Source organism: Capra hircus, chromosome 10 (genome assembly GCF_001704415.2).
Source record: "Capra hircus breed San Clemente chromosome 10, ASM170441v1, whole genome shotgun sequence".
NCBI classification, from domain to species: domain Eukaryota; kingdom Metazoa; phylum Chordata; class Mammalia; order Artiodactyla; family Bovidae; genus Capra; species Capra hircus.
The window spans coordinates 36,008,840-36,029,698 of record NC_030817.1 but is presented as its reverse complement, the minus strand read 5'-3'; the positions used below and the strand labels follow the sequence as shown (position 1 = coordinate 36,029,698).

Genomic DNA, 20,859 nt, shown 5'->3' with positions numbered 1-20,859 from the left:
GACTAATACATTATGTCAGAAACAGTGAGTTCCTATAAACATTCAGGCTCCCACCTTGAACCCAAGGTCATCCTTATGTGGTGCTTCAAAGTTAGGAAACAATACAGGCGAGAGAGGCTCCCTCAGGATCCATGAAGAGACCATGGCTGTCTTGTTCTTGACCGGGTGTTTTGTGCCGGTGTCAGCAGAGCAGGCTGCCTGTTGCTCTTAGCACTTGAAAGGCTGCCTGTTACTTTCAGCACTTGAAATCTGGGCTCGTTTCATTTACCCTCTCAGCCCACTTAGAAGTCTCCTGAGTCCCCACCTGCTGTCAGGGTGCCAAGGTATCCCTGGGGGAAGCTCTACGGTGGGGCCCGGAGCCCCCGGGTGAGGGTGGATGGCTCTGTGGCCCTTGGGGGGAAGCAGTGGCCCCCACACCCAGCAGCCCTACTGCTCTGCTCTGCAGGGCCCTTTGGCAGCTGAGTCTAAGAAGAAATAGTATATAACACTTCTCTCCGATCATCATTTTGGCTGAGCTGAAGGTGGATCAGATTTCACCCTTAAATAACTGTCTTCTGTCTGTGTAAACAGTCCCAGCCATTACTCTTCACCTTCAAACCTCAGCTCATGGACCTGGATTGGTTCTTCTTCAGACCTTAACTCTGGGGGCCACTCTTCTCTACCTTCTGAAGCCTCCATTGCCTCTATCTGAGCGTGAAGCCCAGTCTCCAAGTCTTAAAAAACCATGCTTGGAGCACATGCAGTCAAGTGGGGGAGGTGTGTGAGAAATCCATTTACTTCTCCCCACTGTGACCTCAATCCATTTTAACATCCCACTTGCATCCAAAAAGAAATACCGAAATATTAAAGCATGACGTTTGCGTTCTTTTCAAGGGGAAGGAGAGGTTATGCAGAGGCAGCCTGTGTCCCTGCAGAATATGGGTGAGAACCTGGCAAGGGGTTTGTCTTGTTTAAGAAGCTAATATATTCAGTGGCAGCAAAGTTGCTGCCGAGTCAATCCATTCCACTTTGACGGAGAGAAGGGCAGGAGTTTTGCTGCTCTTCCAGGTTACTTTTTGGATATAAATTTTCTAAGAAAGAATGCAACAGCAGCTTGCTTAAAACTTGACCTCTTCAGCTTGCCCAAGAATTTAGAGAAACAAAAGAGAAGGCAGTGGGTAATTGATTCTCTTCTCCAAAAGCCCATTCTGATACTGAGCAGATCCTGGCTTGGTTTCTACCGTACAGGTGTTTAGTCTCTACCAGCAGGAGGGCACAGATGGAGTCTCCCTTTCTGCAGCAATCTTTAAATGTCAAAACCATGAGAAGGAAACCCACTGACACGTTGTGGCTGTGCAGTGTATCCCTAAGAGTCCATGTAGCCATGCCCCAACCAAATGACACCCAAATCAATGGGATGGGGAGAGATTTTTCAAAGAAGGCCCAGAACCCCCTTACCATGGAGAGCAGCTTATACACAGGAAGCCACGAGATCTTCCTGAAATGTTTACTTGAGGCCTAACCTTTAAAGATATTCCTTAGCCATACATTAGGTCTGATTAAGCAATAGGGTAAGAACATGAGAATTCATGTTTCAGCGGTGGAGAGCTTTGGAATCTTGAGTTTGTTACCAAATATAAAATTTAGGAACTCAGTGATTTGCTTGCTTCTGGTAGCAAATCAATCAAGCCATCATATCCAATTAAGTTTGATCAAGTTTTATCTGGCAGGGATATTTACCAGACACAATTCCCCCAACATGGTATATGCTCACTGAATTTATAAAGTGAGGCTTGAGTCACCCTGTGATATGAACGAGGTCACCTTAATTAGCCTGTTTTAAGACTGTGGCTACGGGGCCATCAGAGCCCAGGAAACAAGCGAGTAGCCTGTTAGGAAGATCTCATAAGAGAGATTCCTCCCTTGCATGGTTTAGAAAATTCAGTCCTTCAGTGAGTGTCTTGCTCAGGCACAAACCTTAACCTAAATATAGAGGGCTAAAAAAGAATCCTTCCATGGTAGGGCTCCCTTAAATTAGCTCAGCTAATCTATTCATCTGTGTGTACTGACTCGTGCCTCAGCATTGGAGGCCAAATCCAAAAAAAGAAAAAGCAAGCCTGTGGCTCAATCCTAGGAAAGATGCAGAGCAATTGAGTCTAATCCTGGACAAAGGAGCCCCTGAATACCACAGCAGGTCCTTGTTAGAAAAGAGATCCACTGACTCCTCATCATCACCCTTGTTCATTAACTGCACATTTTGGCTTTTCAAGTGCTTTTGGCATAGTCACAATTCTCTGTTTCTTGTGATTCTTCTCAGTTTCCAAACCATCTTACGGTCCAGGTTCAAAACTTAAGATCAGAAGTTCTGGAAAGATGTTAGTCATGGATGCTTTTTGTACTTTCAATATTTCTGCTTTGCTGGGCTTCCCAAAGTATAGTCAAAGAAAAGTTTTCTTAATAGATAGCCAGGATAACAATGTTCTAGGTCTTTATCTCTTATACCTAGGAAGCTATTTTCAAGAAAGAAGATGGCTAAAGAGATCTGAACTCCCGTTTCCTTACCTAGAATGGCAAGAGGGAGCATGCCAGGATGCCAAAGAGGTCCCCGTGGTCTAGAGCCTTGCATTATGCATTTTGCTTCCCACTGAGCCAGAGGTCTGAGTGTACCTGCTGAAAGACTGCACATGTCCTGCTGGAATTCTGGCCATTTTGTTACCTGACTTGTTCCATTTCTGTGTGAAAGTCAGCTAGTGGAAGACACTTGAAGAAGAAATTCAGAACAAGAGAAGATGTTTGGAAGAGGTCGAAAGGTGTGTGAAAGGGGCTGTGGAATTGTTCCTGAGAAGCTCTCGCTGGTCATAGTGGTTTTTACCACACTATAGTGTTTGGGTAGCCATTGGGGTCGTGGTGTTAGAATTTTGATAATTAGATGGATCTATGCTTTCGGTAGTCTTCGGAGAAATACATTTTATGCATGTTTCTATTTAAAGAGAACAAACCAATAACCAAAAAAATGCCATTCCTGTTACCCTCCCTCCTCCATGCACATAGTATTCTGATGTGGTTTATTCCTGAACCTGACTCATTCAGCTCTTCTCCTGGAAGTTGTCAGTATGTATGCCTGGTTAATGGAGAAAATCAGTGCAATGCCCAGGCACCACGCCATGACTCATTCCTGGCATTTCAGGAGCTTTGTGATGGAAATCATTGTTCCAAGCTACAGTTCTTACCAAGTGGATGTGTGAGTATTAATGGAACAAAGCAAGGTCTCTGCTACTCCTGCGTTACTCTCTTGCCACAGATTCAGTGTCTGCTTATGAAGTGGAGGTTCCGCTTCGTAACCCACGCATGGTTGAATACCACAATATTGTTTTAATTAGTCTTTTAAAGCACAGTCAAATATTTGGCTTTGGTGAAAGGAGGAAATTCTCTCATATGTTGGAACTGTTTGGTTGAAAGGACATTTTTGTCTACTGAATTCATCTCCTGGGGTTTACACTAGTTTCTGAATTCTTTTTGTAATGACTTGCAGCCAAATCTCATTCATTCATTCTCTCTATCCCTTTGACTCCGTTTACCTATCTATCTGTAATAGGTGTGTGTGTATGCAGCACATATGTGTGTATATATATATACATATATTTATACATATTTATTTACATATATACATATATATATATAGCTTACAGTCTACTGGGAGAGCATGTATAATTGAAATCCTGCATAATCCCAATCTTTTATTTTACGTTCTGCTTGACCCAAACTTTTCGCTCAGATTTTTCAAGTGTCATTCCCCTTTCTTTGTACCATGTAACATGTAGAAGTAGTTAAAAATACAGGAGAGAGGCAGCAGAAAGAAGTGGGGGAAACGAGGAAGACAGATATTCAAATGCTTATTTTTTACTGACTCGGGTTTGAATTTTGTGTCTGATAGCTGGTAGGACATTGTGGAAACTCACAGATAAGCCAGTTTCCCATCATTCTGGGAGACAGGGACTGAAGGTCAATATCTAAAGGTGGCATTTGGTGATTCTTATATGTCTATAGTCCACTGGACCAGGAATCTTTGGGAGCTGCCAATTGGAAAGTAGATATTTAGAAGATATTTTCAGCCTCAGAAGAGAATGAGCAATATACCTTATAACTCAGCCATTTTATTCTAATCTTGTCTTCTCTAACAATAATAGCTGCCGACTACATGCTCTTAAAACACAAGTGCTAATATTATGAGAAATGAATTACATGAGAAACAGTTTCATCTTTTCTAGGAGTGCTAAAAATAAAAATGTGCAACCAAGAACATTTCAACTTTCTTCCCTTTCCAGACAATGCAGGGTCCTAGGCAAAGACTGGATTGCAGAGGATGCCTTGAGGTCTGAGCATGAGTTAAACATGTAGGAGTGAAGAACTTTAGACAAGGCTGTTCAAAGTGAATGCCTTGTCATTACACTTTGTGCTGAGTCTATAGATGCACAAATATGTTTGCCGTGTCATTCTTTTTTTTGTCTTAAAAAAATTTTTTTATATTTATTTGTATTTATTTGGGTACACTGGGTCTTAGTCACAGCATGTGGGATCTTCTGTCTTTCTTGTGGTACTCAAGATGTTAAGTTGTGGCATGATTTCTAGTTGTGGCCTGTGGGATCTAGTTCTCCCTGACCAGGGGTCAAATTTTCAAAAGTGGCTGATAATGGAAGAGTATTGATGTTATGAAGAAACTGAGGCATAAGAGATTACATTCCTGGACTTAGAACCTAGGACTGTGTCCCTGAGGTCCTGTCTGCAGTTGTAAACAACTCTGAACTAAACCGTTCTGTATCGCAGATTTCCACATGGTTACACTTCCATCTGCTTCCCCTTCCCAGATCCACCTATCTCTCGGAAGGTGCAAAGGGAAATACGTCTTTCTATTTGACAACCTTTAGGGTCTGATGAGAGGATCTTGTCTGGGACCTGAGGTAGAGGAGACAGGATGTGACCTGGAAGGTATGGAGGCAGAGGTGATGGGACCGGTGTGTGTGTCCAGAGAAGTTGCAGTGTGTGTGTTCAGAGTCTCGCTGGCGCCACGTTCCCTTGTGTGTGTATTGTTCCACGGCCCTTCACCATGATTCATTCCCATGCTGTTTGGTGGGAAATCTCACCAGCATGTCTGACATCGTTGTGTATTTCTTTATACAGAAATCTTTCCTTAGGCTTCATGGAGCTATAGAATAAGAACTATGCAAGTGAAAAAGTAACATGTCTTAAAACAACTGCCAGATTTTCTGTCTGAAAAAAAGTTACTTCTCAGAAAATAAAACTTAATAAGACAATGCAAGGCAAATGGGGCCTTAATAACTACCACTGTCTTTTAAATGCATCTGCCGTGGATGCATCTTGGCAAGGCAGTACAATTTTCATCTCTGTGACTGAGAGACTTGGATTGTATTTGTTTTTGGCCTGTGAGCAGAGGTGAGGTTTAGGGTTGTAATGCAAGTATTGAGGCCTTTTTAGTGTATGATTACTTTTTGATAGGGTTATTTCAAGGGCTCAGACAGCAAAGAATCTGCCTGCAATGCAGGAGGCCTGGGTTCGATCCCTGGATTGGAAAGATCCCTTGGAGAAGGGCATGGAAACCCACTCTAATATTCTTGCTAGGAGAATTACATGGATGGAGGAGCCTGGTGAGCTATATAGTCCATGGGATCACAAAGAGTCAGACATAACTGAGTGACTAACACACTGACTAAATTAAGTTACTTAAATTTAGCCACATTTACTAAATATCCTTTTCTGCAGAATTGAAAAGTGACTTAGTTGAAACAAGGTCCAGAAATTTCTGTTCCAATACATTTTTCAGTTCATCATGTTGAAGTTTTAAGAAAATTCAAAGTACCCAGCATTGTGTGTGTGTGCGAAGTCATTTCAGTCGTGTCTGATTCTTTGTGACCCCATGGACTGTAGCCTGCTGGGCTCCTCTGTCTGTAGCATTCTCCAAGCAAGAATACTAGAGTGGGTTGCCATGCCATCCTCCAGAGGATCTTTCCGACCCAGAGATTGAACCTGCAGCTCCTATCGCTTCTGCAGTGGCAGGAGGGTTCATTACCACTAGCAACACCTGGGCAGCTCACCCAGCATCCCTGAGACCTAATATAGCACTTTATATTTTTACCTTTTTTTTTTTTCTTACTTCAAAAACTTGTTGCCATGTAGAGTAAAAGAAATCTCATGCTCCTAGTGGCTAAGTAATATTCCATCGTATGTATGTACCACTTCTTCTTTCTACATTCCTCCATGGATATCTAGGGTGCTTCCTTATCTTGGCTATTGTAAATAGTGCTGCAATGAACATCGGGGTGTGTGTATCCTTTCAGACCATGTTTTTCTCAGGAGGCTGCAGGATCATATGGTAGCTCTATTTTTAGTTTTTTTAGGGAGCTTCTATACTGTTCTCCAAAGTAGCTGTACCAATTTACATTCCCACTAACTGTGTAGGAGAGTACCCTTCTCTCCACACCCTCTTATTTACAAAACAGACGTACAGACTGAGAGAATGAACTTATGGTTACCTAGGGGGAAGAGTGGAGGGGAGGTATAGCTAGGGAATTTGAGATTGACTTGTACATGGTGTTATATTTAAAATAGATAACCAACAAGAATCTACTGTAAAGCACAGGAAACTGTGTTCAATATTATGTAACAACCTAAATGGGATAGTGAAGTGAAGTCGCTCAGTCGTGTCTGACTCTTTGCGACCCCATGGACTGTAGCCTACCAGGCTCCTCCCTCTCTGGGATTCTCCAGGCAGGAATACTGGAGTGGGTTGCCATTTTCTTCTCCAGGAGATCTTCCCAACTCAGGGATCGAACCAGGGTCTCCTGTATTGCAGGCAGACGCTTTACCATCTGAGCCACCAGGGAAGTCAATGGGATAAGAATTTGAAAAAATAGACACATGCATGTGTATAACTGAGTCACTTTGCTGAACGTCTGAAACTGACACAACATTGTTAATCAACTATGCTCCAATATAAAATAAAAAATTTTAAAAAAGAAACCTCAGGCTTTTAATCTCAGGGAATGCTGCCAGCAAGTATTGTTATTGTTAGATAATCATAATGGTATGTTCTGGAGGCTCTTCTCCCCTTACCGACACACCCAGCTCACTCACACCCTGCCAGCAGAGCCAGGAGACTAAAGCATTGTCTTATTTGCTTTTATAATCCGACTCTTCGATTGCATTGGAGACATGCTGGGATCTGTGCTTAAACTACTATTAAATTTCTAATGTCCATCCAGGACATGTAGATGCATTTGTAAGAAGAACTAAGAAAACAGTGAATGGATCAGGCCTAGCAGACCTTCGTCCAGTGAGCCTTAGCGGAGGCTCTCAGTGAGAGGACAGAGGACCGCAGCACTAGGCTGGGGGGCCAGGTCTAGGGTGCTCAGAGGGCCTGGGTGAGGTGGGTCATTTCACCTCCACCAGCCTCGACTTCCTCACCATCTGCCCAGTCACACTTGTTTTGAAAATTAGGTGTGATAATGTTCAGAAAGAGATTTTGCAAACTTTTTTAAAAAGTCCTCAACAGATGTTAGACAGTAATAACCAGAGGTTGAATAGGTTATTGTGTGTGTGTACTGATCATTATGTGTGGGGCACACTGCTGACTCTGGAAGAGTTTTTAGGCACTTTTTGATGAGGCTCCAAGTGAAAAATATTGGGGGAGATTAGTTCAGCAGTTTTCTTACATTTAAACAAAGTAGGAAGTGGAAATCTCCCCAAAGACAAGTAGTGGAAGTAAGTTGTGACAGGCCATAGATGCTGGAAAGATTCATGCTTGATGCAATACCCCACTTTAACAAGAAATGCAGAAATAAAAATTTAAAAATAAGAATAAAGGATAATAAAATAAAGAAGAAATGCAGAGCTCCTGAAGAAAGCTACTACGGCGTACAATGTTTGGTCATGTGACTGACCCTACTGGGAGTGCAGGGGTAAATACTGTGAACACATCTGAAGTGGGTATGCCATTAAAGGGATGTGTGTGGTTCAGGAATCCTTAGGTGAAGAAGGAGCCCTGTTCTCAGCCCATAATACAGGCTTTCTAATGTTTGAGGTCGTGGGGTGTCTGCTGCATGCATGGAAGACTCTTGAGGTATGCGTTTAAAGGGGGAGATGTCTGAAAGGTACCTTATGCCCAGGACTCAGGGAGCAGCAGAAATACCTGAGGCTTGTTGGGTGCCCTGTCGGTCTCCTGTTTCTTCTGTTTGATCGCATTTGCTCTCCTCTGTGACCGTTCCATCTCCCCAGGCCAGATCTGTACAGGAGAAAATCACAGAAAATATTGGCCTGGCCAAAAAGTTCAAGTTTTTCCATAAGAGGGTACAGAAAACCCCGAACAAACTTTTTGGCCAACCCAGCAGAATGAGGTGGTTTCCTGGGGGCTGTTGAGCACTGGTACCAATGGTAACCAGGGGACACACACCGTATGTGGACCCCTAAGGCTCAACCAGAGCCCCTCCCAGCACACAGCCCCCCTGAAGACTCAGCTTAAAAATCTCTCTGACATTTCCCAACTCCCAGTGACCCTGCTGATTAATGTTTACTGGCCATCACTTGTATTTGAAGCATTTACTTTTGTCCCCAAAAGTCTTGAAGACGGAGTTTCTCAGCACACGGTCAATAAGCCATGGCTTATTGGAGAGTACCGGCTCCAGGTCGGTACTCTGACTGTGGCTGCATTCTTCAAAAGATAAATAAAAAAGATAATGTGATGAAGAATACACATGTGCCAAATTAAAGCATAAAAGGGAATAAACTAAGAGCAAATTCCTACTCTACTAACAGGACAGCCCAGTCCTATTTTTCAGGCATTCGGTGGCTTCTGTTTAAGCAGTACTGCCTCATACATAGGCCTGGCCAGTTGGAAAGGAAGGAAATGAATGAACAAGGGAAAACGTTTTCAGCATTGCTGGCTGTCCGGACTGCCAAGCCTGTGTTCCTGGCACCCAGTATATTGTTTTCTTCCTTGGTCAGCCACCAGGCAGTGCTGTTAGAGGTGGGCTTTGCCTGGGGCAGCTGTGTACCCAAGTGATCACACTGTGCTTGGTTCTGCAGGGACAGAAGTGTATGCTGATGCTCTGGCCTTTATGGGCTCAGACTCCAGAACACTGAGAGAGAAACATCATCTCTTGGAGCCACAGTTATATCCTTCCTGGGGTACCCCTGATGGGAATGGAATAGCAGGTAGATGGCATCTGATTCTAGGATACTATAGGTTTGCCCTAAAACCTAGGCACCAGTGGCTGTCAGGCAGAACAAAGTCCATGCTAGGACTATGCCGGAGTCAGGGAAACCCCCATTTCTGTCTAGGAAGACCCCAGTGGGTAGTGGTGATGCCTGAGCCCAACACAGTCACATGCAAACTTTCTCAGATTCTCTACTAAAAGGACTCATTCTGTGAGAGGTTGAAGAGCACCAACGGGAGGCTGAGCATGAGATGGGGAATCCAGAATAACCTCTCCTCTATCAGCTTCATAAACTTCTGTGATTGTTCCACTGAGAATCGCTTCTCAGCTAGATTTATTCCTACATCAGAGGCTGCCGCACACGCAAACTCCTCCTCTTCCCAGCAGAGCTCCGAAAACAGTCCTCTGTCTGCACAGTTTTAATCAGAAACTTTAGATGCCTTCCTGCAGACTGCCTGTTTCATGAAGCGGGAAACACAGGAGTCTTTTTGAAAGGATTGTTTAAATGATCATTTGAGCCCCAAAGAAATAACCTTTTTATTCTTTAATGCAAAAGGTTTTTTTCCAGCCACCTAGTTGGAGTCTAAAGTGTTCCACACAGGAGAACGGGAGACACGTCTCCAGGTATACCCAGATGTGCACAGCTCTGAGTAAGAGGGGATAGAGGAGATCTTTCTATGGAAGCCTCAAGGCCACTGGACTTAAAGAGAGGGGATTTTTCAAATCCTGTCATTTGAAACTCCAGGCAAATGATTGTCATAGAAAACGGAGTTTTCCAAAGCCAACCCATCATTGGCTCTGATTTTAATAGATCAGGAGTCAAAAAAAGTTAGAAGGTAGATATTTTAAAGTCAGACCTGGTTTTAATTTCTATGTGGTTATTCTAAGCAGGCAGAGGAGCTCCCTTCCCCTCAATAACCCCATCCCAGGCATAAAACCGCTCACCCGGTACAAAAGACAAATTGACTTTTTTAAAAGGTGCCACCTTAAGGGTCATTAATTTCGTAAATTAACTGACATTCCTAGAAAAGCTCCATGGCTTATGCCAGTAAATATTTACCCAGCTAGTGACATTTCAAATGGCACCCCAAAATCCCTGGTCTACTTCCAAAGGGTGAGCAGTTTACTTTCAGGAAATGGATTACTCACTTGTGGAATCAGACCAACACCCGGGCTGCTTGGTTTCAACATACTTTAAAATCCAAAAGGGAACTTTCCTGCTTCAAACTTTCAAACCTTTTCCAGATGGTCCGAGAGGGGCTGGTCTAGCTGGGGTGCCTGAACGCCACAATGCTGGCCACAGGCTGCTGGTGGGTTCTGGTGGGAGCTGATGAGAGGCATCCCTGAGTGCCTGGAGAGAGATGCCTCCCATGCCTGCCCCGTATCCATTTGCTGAACACCCACAAGAAATGAGGCAAATATGTGGAAAGGCCAGAGTGTGCTCAGCTGAGATGCTGCCCCCCACCCCCACTCACCCCTCCGCCAATTGCCTCTGCTGGTTTCACTTCTCAGCTGCAGCTGCCCACAGCTGTCTGGGAAATGGATCTGGGCTGGGGAAGCAGCCGCCAGGGGGGTGGGGATGGAATAGGGCATGTTTTTTGAACCTGGACCTTTTTGCCCTGGCAGCCAAAACAGGCAGTCAGTAGGCCCCTCCTGTGCACCTTTGCACTGGGGACTAAACTGGGTGCCTCTGAGGGAGACCTGGGGAGACAGCGAGTAGCCTCAGAGAAGGGGAGCCAGGAGGTCATGGGGTCTAGAAATCATATTATCTCAAGATTATTAGAAGGAACTGGGAGTTTTAAGTCTGAAAAAGAAAACGTCCGGGGATGGCTATCTTGTGAAAGGGGAAGTTGATTTAATTTTTCCCGTATTTTTCCATAATAAAATAGACATGCCATTTTAAAAGTTTCTGTGTGTGCATTTCGATTACGTTAATTATATTTACAGTGTTTACTACCATCACCACTCTTTGTTTCCAGAACCTTTTCATCATGCCAACAGAAACTCTACACTTAAAAACAAATTTTTTTATTGTAGTTGATTTACAGTGTTGTGTTGGTTTTAGGTGTAGAGCACAGTGAATGAGTTACACATATGCATAGGTCTACTCTTTTCTTTAAAGATTCTCTTCCCATGTAGGCCATTACAGAGTATTGAGCCGAGTTCCCTGTGCTATACAGCAGGTTCTTATTAGTTCTCTATTTTATATCTAGTGATGTGTGTATGTCAATCCCAATCTCCCAGTTTATCCCTCCTCCACTATCCCAGTGGTGACCATAAGTTTGTTTTTTACATTTGTGACTCTACTTCTGTTTTGTAAATAAGTTCATTTGTACCCTTTTTAAAATTCCACATATAAGTGATATCATATGATATTTGTCTTTCTATGTCTGATTTACTTCACTCAGTATAACAATCTCCAGGTCCATCTAACAATCTCTAATGCCAAAAAAAAAAATGGCATTATTTTGTTCTTTTTTATAGCTAAGTGATATTCCATTATATATATATACCACTTTAAACAACAGCACCTCCCCTCCCCTGAATCCCTGGGAACCACTATTCTGCTTTCTGTCTCTATGATTTTGCCTTTTCTAGGTACCTCATGTAAGTGAATCATAGAATATTTGTCTTTTATATGGGGCTTCTTTCATTTAGCATAATGTTTTCAAGGTTCATTCATGCTGTAGCACGTGTCAGAATTTTCTTCCTTTTAGAAGCTGAATGCTATCCCATTATATGTATGACCCATGTTTTGTTTATCCATTCTCTATTCTCTGTCAATGGATTTGGGGGTTCCTTTTGGTTATGGTGAAAAATGCTGCTATGAACGTGAATGTACGAGTATCTATAGATTTATTCTTTGTAGTTTCAGAAGAACTGACCTTTGTTGAACGAAAAGAAGTTGCAGAGAGGTGGATTAGGGTTTCAGTAGTTCTAACTGCCTTTGATGGCAAAAGTGGGCTCCCCATAGCTAGGGAGACCCTCAGACCAGGTGACCATCAGGAAGGAACAAAGGTAGAAGCCCCACAACTAGCAAAGGAAGGACCAGAGAGCCTCTGACAGCCCTTCCATCTTCAGATTCTGTGATTCTCAGGCGGATGGAGTGTGCCTCCTAAGGGAAGCATGTGGAGAAAAAGAAGGTGGTGTCCGACCACCTCTGCCCTGGATAAAAAGGGCAAGTGGAATGATAAATTATCTGTCAATCAGGGGAGGTGACGTGCTGAACTCTCTGGCTGAACTTGAGATCAGAGGCTGCTGATGCTGCGAAGCTTCAACCAAGACTAAACAGTCTTGAGGAGAGCTCCCTGGAGTGACTAAGAAAGCTCCCTTGCATGCAGGGGTGGGTGTGGGTGTGGGTGTGAGGGCCAGGGTTCTCAGCACAATTCCCCTGATGTCTTCCCAGAAAGGAGGGCTGCCCCTGAGAGACCAGAGCCCCATCTCCCTGGAGGCCCTGCTCGTCCAGGTCAGAGCTGAGGGCAGGTGAGGAAAGCTGAACCAGGGAGTGTCCAGCAGTGAATGTCAGCTGAGATGGGGATGCCCTGGGATCCAACACAATTAGCTCCATTCCGTTACAGTGGGGGGTTTTCTTATCATTAATTGGGGAGGCCTAGCCAGAGAATTCCAGTATTCCAGGGTGAGTTTAATTGTGGGTGATTTCATTCTGCCCTTTTTATGTCGAAGCCAGGGACTTGCGTCATATAACAGTGAATTCAGGGAGATTTTTATTTGCATGTGAATCATCGCTTTTCCAGCTGAATGTCACTTACTTGGAATTTTCATCTGATTTTGTTTTTGTTTTTGTCTCTTGGTGTTTTTCCATCAGGCTCTTTGGCTAACCAGAAAAAAAAAAAAAAAAAATAGAGGAAGGGCTCAATCTGACTGGAGCAGGGTTTGAGTTGGCAACTCCAAAAGGAGAGTATTATGAATGTGAAAAAGAGAAAACGGATGCTTTATTTTGCTTTAAGGGAGGGACCGAGGCCAAGTCAAATTGAGAGCTCTAATTTGGGAATGGTGTTATTACAGGTCATTGGGAGTTGGTTACGCTCTAAATTGGGAGGACGGTCACATGAGGCAGCGGCAGAGGTGGATCACAGGGGGGACACTGGGGCTCGTGTACAATGAAGTTTCATTTTATTTACTACACGGTTGAAATGCACTTCTGTCATGTTGAGAAACCAAGTTACCTTCTTGGCTGGTGAGAGCTCCCTGTCTTAGCCCATCGGTTGTTTTATACATGAGCTAGTTCCTCCCATATGTGTGCTTTCTGAGGCTTAATTTAGGCCCTGGAATCTATTCAGTGAGTAGTGGAGCGAGCCATGTGCTGAAGGTTATATATCTGTTATTCACCTTCACACGCAGATCTTATTCTAAGGATCTTGCTTCCTTTTCTTCCAGAGACTACCCATTTTCGATCTCAAGGTCAAGACACTCTGATCACTTTAAAATACATATATGTATGTGTGTACATGTACATATCTGTGTATTTATTTATAGATTATCTTTCATTGTCTCAGTTCTGTTACTGTTAGCTTGAAAAATGAAAACAAAAAAGTTGGGTCTTGCCTCTCTATGGTCTGTTAGGAACAACGTATTCTTCCTAACCCCAAACTGCAGACTCTTGACATTCTTGGCATCTTGGGGATGACCAAGAACAATCGTGTGTGGTAAGCTGCTGATTTTTCTTGGAGAATCGAGTCAGCTTTCTTAATATATAAAGGCCTGAGTAGTTAGCTGTGTTTGAAATAAAAACAAACAAGCAAAAAGCAGCCCAAGAAGAATATCAGGAATTCAGTGTCCTGTGCAAACAAGCTGTGCTCACGGTCCTAAATGAGGTGCGTTACTAAGGCTCTGACACAGAGTCGGCTGGTGCTTCGGAGGCATGCAGACCGGCGATGCTTGTGATCGGGGTTAGGAATAGAAGGTGTGTGGAAACTTTCTATAAAAGGCAGCCGGGTTCCCTGGACTGGTGTGGACAGGCGGTCAGGAAGCTTTGGCAATGTTCATGGCCATACCAGAGCGTGGCTGCCTGACCTTGATGAGTTTCTCTGTGCCTCAGTTTCCCTGAAGCACCATACTGATTTGGGGAGGGGAGGATAAGGACTTCTGGAGATGTAGGAGATGTGAGATGTGGTTGGGTAGAGGGAGGAAGTGTGGTGTCACGTGGTGTCATGGGAACTCAAATGAGGACCGTGTGTCCCCAGACATGGCTGGGCAGCTAGTCTCTTCAGGCATGTCCACTGTGGGTAATACCTCTGACATCACAATACCCAGCTGGACACTCAATAATGCTGATCTGTGCCCAGTGGACACCAGAGGAGGGAAGAAAAGGAGGAGGATCAGGTGTAGAGGGAGGAGATGGAGCAATCCCTTATGTGATCATTCCAGCAACTCACAGCTTTTTCACCTAACATCTGCTTCAACTGTAATGTGTTCAGCTCCATATAACCTATACAGCGTCTGTGCCCTCCCCCAAACTCAGCAAAATATTATGGTCCTCTAATCAAGTGATTTTTGCTCCTGTTGCTGCATCTGTCCTGTGATTCATTGTCAGACCTGTGAGTTGATACTTCTTCACCAAACGGCTCTCCGGAGCAACCGTTTAGAGGTAATGCCCTGGTTTTGTGGTCTAGGCTCCTCCCGATCTCCTGCAGACCCCTCTGCACCCTCCTCCTTGGAGCCACCCCTAACTCTGGGAAGCTAGCTGTGGGGGTGGTTTGTGGGCATGTGACTCTATGGGAACGATGCTTTACAACGGGAATTTTCACCTTCTTTGTCTTCATGAGCCATCCCAGGCCTGGTCAGTCTTAATTTCTTGTTTTGAAAACACTCTTAAAACCTGGGCCAAATCCTGACTCCCCTGTGTAGCCTTGGAAGGTGCTGTCACTCCTTTTATTTGACTAGATGACTATGAATGGAAAACTTAAGAAATCAGCCCTGTCCCAGAAATGTTATGGCGTTTTGCTGGCTTATTTGTTAGTTAATTGTTTAATCCAACAAATTCCTCTTAAATATAGGTTCCTGCTGCCCTTTGAATCAATCCCTCTCAGCCCTTCTCCTGGTAAGAAATTGGTTTTCTCACCCAGTTTCACACTAGCCTTACGCTGTGATCATCCCAAGCACAGGAAATTGGAGGTGCCTTAATCATGAAGGCCATGATTTTTCCTTTTTTGACCAGTGTGTCTCAAAACATAAGCCTGGATCTGAATCACCTGAAGGGGTTTTTAATGACAGTTTCTGATTTCAGTAGATTTAGGGAGGGGCCCTGAATTTGCATTTCTAACAAGTTCCCAGGTGTGCAGCCCCCCACATTTGGAGAACCTCCCTTTCTTCCCTTCCCCATCCTGTAAGGGAGGGTCCCATGGAGCCACATCCTCATCCTTCAGATAACAAGGGACTGTTGCTAACAATTAGCGAGCATTCATGATGGGCCAGACCGTGGTCTCCGTGCTTTACACAGATTAAATAATTCAAACAGCACTACAGTCCAATGACGCATCCCATCTTCCGGAAGAGGCCCTGACATGTACAGAATTGCCCAAGGTCACACAGCTAACTAAAGGGAAGGTTGAGATCCAGACCCAGACAATACAGCTGGAATCTGCTTGCAGTCACTCAGCTGTATCATCTTTCTTTTCCTTTCCCTCGAGTTACTTAGAGCACCTGGTATTCTTACAGTTCTTGGAAGTGAATACCTCAGAAAGGAGCCCCAAGACAACTGAGCCTATGTTAGGTACTTATAACCTGTGTCCAGGGATCCAAGTTTCCAGGCCACTCAGCTTCTCTACTTCTGTGTGTGTGTGTGTGTGTGTGTGTGTGTGTGTGTGTGTGTGTGTGTGTGTGTGTGTAGAGGTGGGTGGGTAGGAAGAGCTCTCAGAGCGGATAGACCCTTGAGAGGGGGCTGATATGAAAATGGTGTCCACTGATGAAGAAAGGCCAGCCCTTCCCTTCTGCTGGGCCTCGGTGTCCCATCACCATTCTGCTCTGGTCCAGAGAGCTCTGCTGTTGACCCTTAGCACGCTAACCAGAGGCCAGCGAAGCCGAGAAGGAACAGATCTGCGTCATCAGCTGTGATTGATAGAAAAGCGTGAGTGTCTTTGTCCAGTTTGGTCTAGCAAGCATGTGTGATCAGCAGTGACCTCGGCAAGCAAATAGGAGACATATAAGCAGGTGATGCTGGCCCTGGCCTCAAAACAGTCTAATGGAAGAGAAAGAGTATTGCATGTCACTGAGCCAGGCAATGTGGTAGTGAGAAGCAGTGAGGGCCAGAGTAAATCAATAGGATTCAAGGAAGGAGGTGCTTCCTAAACCATGTCATGGATGATGGCAGGGAGGAGGGAACGAGTTTGGACCTAAACAGGGCATATCTACAGCAAAGAATACTTAATAAATAATAATCTCCTAAGATTTAAACAGCCAACGGTTAAGTCTCCATTGCTATAATCATAATTGATTAAACTCTTCATGTTTTTCTGGTAAATAATGTGTTAGATGCTGGCTGGAGGTCTCCTGGAGGCTCTGGGGTTATTTTATTATTTTTTTTCAAACTTTAAACTTTTTATTTTGTACTGGGGTATAGCCAGTTAACAATGTTGTAATAGTTTCAGCTGAACATCTAAGGGACTCAGCCATACATATGAATGTATCTGTTCTCTGGGGTTATTTTTAGAAAATGGATTCTGCTCCTTATAGAGTTGCCTATTCTATCAGTGGAAATATTTTAAAAGTATTTCTCTACTCTTCTAGTCTAACTCTTTTCCAAATTCTTTGTATTACAGATATTTCTATGGGGTACAAAACTTTTCTCTGACCCTGTACCCCATTGAAAAAGTGGGATCATAGAACCAGGACATGTACATGGACAGGGACAAAAGATAAATATCCAGTGGATTAATAAATACATCCACCTCCAAAGGTGGTGGTGTAAAGCCAGATTAAAACCAAACAGGCGGCTTCTGTCACTCCCTGCTCTGAACTAGTGTGGCCTAAGTCCACTCACTGTTTTCGTGTCTTCCTTTAGTTTAGAATTCTAGACGGTACGTTTTGAGACTCAGGAAGCAGGATCAAGAGGCCCTTGTCCACAGACATTGAGCTCTTGACTCCTCTTGCAACGTTCCCACAAAGTCTCCTAAAGCAGAGTGTCCTCATCTGGTCAGTCCTCCTGATTCCAGTCCAGCCACTGGCCTTCGACTCTGTTTAATTTCACAGTGAGATGCCCAGAAGGAGGGAAATGGCCTCGGCCATTCTCATTTCTGATTAGAGAATTTCATCCTTTACCACTGTTCTTCCTACCTTTTTTCCTTCAGACCTCCCTGGCCGAGAGGACCACAGAAATTAAAAAGTAACTCTCCTCAAAAAAATCTAAAATGTCTCATTCTGTCTGATTGCCTCAACAGACCTACTAACCGGAAAACGCATTCAGTGCACAAGTAAGGGGTGAAAATAACCTGCCTTTTCTGCTTGCCTTTGCATAAGTTCCTGGAGGTGGCTAATAGCTCCAGAGATCCCAAAAGGGCGGTGTGCCTCTAACTCCCTCTGCAGGGCTGTGGGTAATGAGGACTCCAGGGCGGGGTTGGCTGTGTCCTAGGGTTGGTCACCCAACTCTGTCCTTGAGCAGTTAACCAGGCCCCTTTTCTGATTACATGAACAGTGAATTTGTGACCATGGATTTAAATATCTTACCTTCACATATTTGTCCATTCTATCCTCTGCTGAATAACTTGTACGTATATCTAAGATTTCCTACCTAAGTGAGTGATGCGTACTGTCAACTTTCCCATCATGGGTATGTTAGGCATATGTGTGTGCTGTTCCCTGGTGATAACATTTGCACACATCCCAGGGCACTCACATTCACTCTCACACTTTGGATTCTCATCTCTCAAAATGGGAAGTGTTTTGTCAAGCAACTTCCTCATCATTTTAGAAAGTGTGGGACCTAGTGAGTCAGTAGTCCAGGCTCACTTCAAGACATTTGTAAGGCTCCGTGTGCTCAGAGATGGTTCACTCTGGCCCTTGCCAGATTCATGTTGTTGTTCACTTGCTCAGTTGTGTCTGACTTTCTGCAGCCCCCTGGCCTGCTTCCCTGTCGTTCACTGTCTCCTGGAGTGTTGTTCAAACTTGTGTCCACTGAGTCGATGATGCCATCCAACCATTTTATCCTCTGTCACCCCCTTCTCCTCCTGCCCTCAATCTTGCCCAGTGTTTGGAGTCAGCTGTTTGCATCACGTGGCCAAAGTATTGGAGATTCAGCTTCAGCATCAGTTCTTCCAGTGGATATTCAGGGTTAATTTCCTTTAGGATTGAATGGTTTGAATATTGTGTGAAACGGCTGTTGTCAGTTGGGTCTGCTGGATCAAGCACAGATTACCGCTTTGTGATTTGGCCTGTTTACATTCCTCCTGACACTCCATCATTGATTTTATCTGGACATTGCCAAGGATTTTGGTCCTGGAGTTCTTCGGTAACAAAGCTCATTGCAAATGGCTCCCTGGACCACAGTGTGCTTCTTTTCAGGCTCTTGTTTCCATTGCTTCTTATAGAGCAAGGCCTCCTTCTAAGTGCAGGAGTGCGGAGCCTGTTTTGTTCCTCTGTAAGGTCAGCGTGAGGATTGCTAATATATTATTCTGAAATATGATTGGAGAGTCATTTTGTGGTATGTGGGGTTTGTCAGTGGTGGTCTGGGAGGGCGAGAGTGGCACTGAAGATTAGGGAGTGGGAAAACCTCTTGCTTTTGGAACATTTATAGCCTATCCTCGGAGGGGTTTTGAGTGGGGAAAAAAAAAAAAAAAAAAAAACACTAGCCGAATGTGGTTTGCAAGGATTTGCCTTGGATTTGTCAAGAGTAAAGTAACATTTCCTTCATCTCTAATTCATTAATATATGACTCTTTGGAGACCCATTCCTATGAGGTTTTATCTTAACATGATCACTTATGGCCAAAAGAACTGGGACGTGTAACAGTCTTAACACGACCCTGTTGGCACTGGTTTTGTCTCTTTCTTCAACAGATGTTTGCCGAAGAGTTGTATTAAATGCGTTTAATTCTGCTGTCTCAGCCTAACAAATCTTTATCACGAAGATTACTTTAATTGGTGTCAGTTACAAGCAGAAAAAGCACCCATTACGCTTTTGTTTTCTAGCACTTGAGGAAATTTTCCATCCTAAGTAGAATATTGAAATGGGGGATGGAGTAAAGGTTTTGAAAACTGAGCTAATCATTTTATTTCCCGTTTTTACATATTCCAAATTTATTTGACGTTAAAGCTAATACTAATCAGAATTCCTCAAGACTCAAACAAGAAAGAGGTGGCAGAACAGTGCTGGGGTGACAGTTGGCATCTTCTGTTGCTTGCAGGTCTCTCGGTCCATTAGTCTTTTTTAAAGGAAATTTCTAGGAAGTACCTCAGATTTTGAGTAAGAAACCCCAAAGTCTAATAAAACCCCTATCAAACAAAAGGCCTGGGGACAATTTTATATAGCCATTTAAAAATGTGGTTAATAAGGAAAGGAGAAGGCAATGGCACCCCACTCCAGTACTCTTGCCTGGAAAATCCCATAGATGGAGGAGCCTGGTGGGCTGCAGTCCATGGGGTCGCTAGGACATGACTGAGCGACTTCACTTTCACTTTTCACTTTCATGCATTGGAGAAGGAAATGGCAACCCACTCCAGTGTTCTTGCCTGGAGAATCCCAGGGACTGGGGAGCCTGGTGGGCTGCCGTCTATGGGGTCGCACAGGGTCGGACACGACTGAAGCGACTTAGCAGCAGCTGCAGCAACAATGCAAGGGAACATGGAGACAAATCACTACTCTTGTGAGGTTTTGTTCTAGTAGAGAAAGATGGAGGCAGTGTGGCACACAGCAAGTCATGTGATAGATGTCGTGGAGAACAGTAAAGCAGGGCAGGGGGATGAGGACGTGTGCAGTGAGGGGGTGATGTGGGCAGTTTTAAAAGTGTGGGCAGATAAAGTCTCACTGAGAAGGTAGCATTTGAGCAAAGACAGAGCTGAGGGAGGGTGAGTGTGGATCTGAGGGAAGAACATTCCAGGCTGAAAGACAGCCAGTGCAAAGGCTGGGGATTAGGGCAAAGTCTGCCATGTACAGAACAGCACAGGAGCCAGGATGGACTGGGGCTGTAGAAGGAAGTGAAGCTGGATCATGGAGGGGCTAGGAGGCCTCTCTGTGGCTTTCAGGGCTTCCCAGGTGGCAGAGTGGTAAAGAGTCGGCCTGTCAGTGCAGAAGACTCTGGAGATGCAGGCTTGATCCCTGGGTCAGGAAGATCCCCTGGAGAAGGGCATGGAAACCCACCCCAGTATTTTTGCCTGGAAAATCCCACAGACAGAGGAGCCTGGCAAGCTACAGTCCGTGAGGTCACAAAGAGTCAGGCATGACTTAGCAACTGAACACCACCCACACATCTGGCTTTTACTCTCTGCCTTCTACTATTGGAATGTTTGATCTGAGAAGTGACATGACTTATCTTCTTGTATAAAAAGATCATCCTGCTTGTTGTTTTGATAACAGACTGTTTGCGGGGTGTGGAGGTGGAATGCAGAAGCATGGTAAAGAATAGATTCTGGATATATATATTGAAGACCCAGCACATAGGATTTGCTAACAGATAAAGTATAAGTTGTGAAAGAGAGTAGTC

At 44.2% G+C, this 20,859-nt stretch overlaps 1 protein-coding gene across 3 annotated transcripts in view; it reads left to right on the top strand.

Annotated features, from left to right (window-relative positions):
* The window catches only part of SAMD4A (sterile alpha motif domain containing 4A), a 228,482-nt gene that overhangs the window by 106,441 nt on the left and 101,182 nt on the right, over positions 1-20,859 (top strand). The window contains exon 1 of one of the 3 annotated variants that reach the window (XM_018054123.1): positions 13,385-13,404. The exons of the other annotated variants lie outside the window; for them this stretch is intronic. The gene's annotated coding sequence lies outside the window, so the exon portion shown is untranslated. Of the gene's footprint in view, positions 1-13,384; positions 13,405-20,859 lie in introns of those variants that run through there. 3 annotated transcript variants of the gene reach the window in all.